At 40.3% G+C, this 2,892-nt stretch overlaps 1 pseudogene; it reads left to right on the top strand.

Annotated features, from left to right (window-relative positions):
• Positions 1 to 909: 909 nt before the first annotated feature.
• LOC125136703 (olfactory receptor 4F3/4F16/4F29-like) lies at positions 910 to 1,845 on the top strand (annotated as a pseudogene).
• Positions 1,846 to 2,892: the final 1,047 nt, after the last annotated feature.

Below are 2,892 nucleotides of genomic sequence, written 5' to 3'. Positions count from 1 at the left end.
GCAAACTATTAACCATCTGTTATTGGTTCATGGGCCTTCACCTCTTGGTGTGGATCACTTTTTCTCTGCTTCAAGGAGTACAAATATGAATGAGTCATAATTTCTGAGTTAGAAATTGGTTCACAATAGCACAAAGGATAGGAAAATAAATGCTAGTAATAATAAGTCAAGGCTTTGTAGATGTGGTAAGCACCTAAGTAATATTGCCGGTGAGGAGTTCCTGTCATGGCTCAGCAGAAACGAATCCGACTAGCATTCATAGGGACACAGGGTCCATCCCTGGCCTCACTCAGTGGGTTAAGGATGGGGCATTGCTACGAGTTGTGGTGTGGGTCACAGACATGGCTCAGATCCTGTGTTGCTGTGACTATGGTTTAGGCCACCAGCTACAGCTCCAATTCAGCCCCTAGCCTGGGAACGTCCATATGCCACAGGTGCAGCCCTTCAAAAAAAAAAAAAAAGAAAGAAATATTGAAGGTGAGGGTGAGTATATTCCCACAGGTGGGGCCAGATGAATGTTTATAGGCTTGGAAGAGATCACAGTAGTGATTAGTCCTATGTATCTTGGGCCAGATCATATTAGTTTTGAACCCAAAATCAAAGGTTTAGGGTTGAATTCTTATTCTTTCTATTGACCATCTTGTATCTCATTTGTATTATTATGACATCCAACCTGAAAGGGATCAGACGGTCTTAAATGCAGAGACAACTTGGTGATAGAGAATAGCTCCATATGACTGCCACTAATTTTTCTGTGTGATCACATTGCAAAGACTGTGAGGTCACTTTTCATGCTAAAGTAGAAATAAGCATTCATAATTGACTTCTATTCTAATTTATTAACATAATTATTATATTTTAAATTTTCTCCTATCATCTTCCTTCAGGTAGCAATTGCCTACAAAACCAATGTATGAAGCAAATGAATCTGTGGTGTCAGAGTTTGTGTTCCTGGGACTCCCTAATTCATGGAAGATCCAGCTTCTTTGTGTTCTCCTCCACATTTTACATGGCAAGCATGATGGGAAACTCCCTTATTTTGCTCATGGGGATTTCTGACCCTCACATTACACTCCCCATGTATTTTCTGTTGGCCAACCTCTCATTCACAGACCTGGGAGTTTCTTCTGTCTTTACTCCTGGGATGATTTATGACTTTTTCAGGAAGGAGAAAGACATCTCCTTTAATAGCTGCGTCAGTCAAATCTTCTTCATCCATGTTTTGAGTGGTGTGGAAATGGTGCTGCTCATAGCCATGACCTTTGACAGATATGTTACCATATGTAAGCCTCTCCATTATCCAACCATCATGAGCCCAAAAATATGCATCTTCTTTTTAGTAGCTGCCTGGATAATTGGCCTTACCCACTCCACAGTTCAACTGGCTTTTGTGGTAAACTTACCCTTCTGTGGTCCTAATGTGTTGGATAGCTTTTAATGTGACCTTCCTCAGCTCATCAAACTTGACTGCATAGACACAGATCAACTAGAGTTTATGGCCTGTGCCAACTGTGGATTCCTCTATTGGCTCCTTCTTCATCCTGATCATTTCCTGCATTGTCATCATTCTAACTGTTCAGAAACACTCTTCAGCAGGTTCAACCAAGGCTCTCTCCACACTTTCAGCTCACATCACTGTGGTAGTCTTGTTCTTTGGTTCTTTGATATTTTTCTATATGTGGCCTTTTCCCTCCACACACCTGGATATTTTTCTATATGTGGCCTTTTCCCTCCACACACCTGGATAAGGGCATCTTTGATGCCCTTCTCACTCCTTTCTTGGATCCTGTCATTTATACATTCAGGAAACAAGAAATGAAGGTGGCAATGAGGAGAGTATGCTGACGCCTAATCAGTTACAGAATGTCTCTCTGTTTTTTTTTTCTTTTTTTGGTTTTTAGGGCCATACCCATGGCATACGGAGGTTCTCAGCCTAGGGGTATATTCTGAGTTACAGCTGCCAGCCTACACCACAGCCACAGCAACACCAGATCTGAGCTGCGTCTGTGACCTACACCACAGCTCAAGGCAATGCTGGATCCTTAACCCACTGAGTGAGGCCAGGGTTCGAACATGCAACCTCATTTGTTTCTGCTGCACCATGACAGGAACTCCCCAGAACATCTCTTAAGTGATGACTGTATTGTAATTGTCCTTGTTGTTTATCAGTGTTAATTACTGATGATCAACCTTTCAAAAAAGCTCTTGTTTGTACTACCTTGACTTAATTATACACTGACATTGACTCCATTTTTCCTTTCACATAGGAGGCAGAGACATTCACTTTTGAAAGAGAGACTTACATAGAAAGTATTTGCAAACCCAGAGATTATAATAATCTTGAGCCTAAATTCCTGTGATAATATTTATAAAAAGTTGTTTTTCATAAATAACTATAAGGGAATATTTCTTTGAGGCTTTCAGAACAGGAACAAATCTTTCCCAATCTACCCTAATGCAGGAGGAATCCAACTTAATTTGACTACATCTGCATGCTTTATATTTCAAATATCATCGGGTTCAGAGAGACAGAGGCTTAGGATTTCAACATGTCTGTTTGGTTTGGACACATATCAATCTACAATACTAATACAGGTAGTATAGTTATTTGGAAAGAAGGATGACTGTAGGATTAATATACCTACTGATAAATGTGAAAATATATTTAATATAAACAGTACAAGACACTTCGGCTCTTTTAAATGCAATTAACTCATCTACCCATCTACTTACTTAATCACTCCTCCAACCACCACTATTATAGCCGCCCCATTGATGGGAGTGGTGCTGGGAGGCCTGTGGGCATAGAAAAATAGAAAAGGCTCAGATGTTTCCCTGAAAAAAATTTAGAATTTTATGCAGTTTATCAACCTTGGCATATATGGGGCTGGG

Source organism: Phacochoerus africanus, chromosome 9 (assembly GCF_016906955.1).
Source record: "Phacochoerus africanus isolate WHEZ1 chromosome 9, ROS_Pafr_v1, whole genome shotgun sequence".
In the NCBI taxonomy this organism is placed as follows: domain Eukaryota; kingdom Metazoa; phylum Chordata; class Mammalia; order Artiodactyla; family Suidae; genus Phacochoerus; species Phacochoerus africanus.
This window is presented reverse-complemented; position numbering and strand designations above follow the sequence as displayed.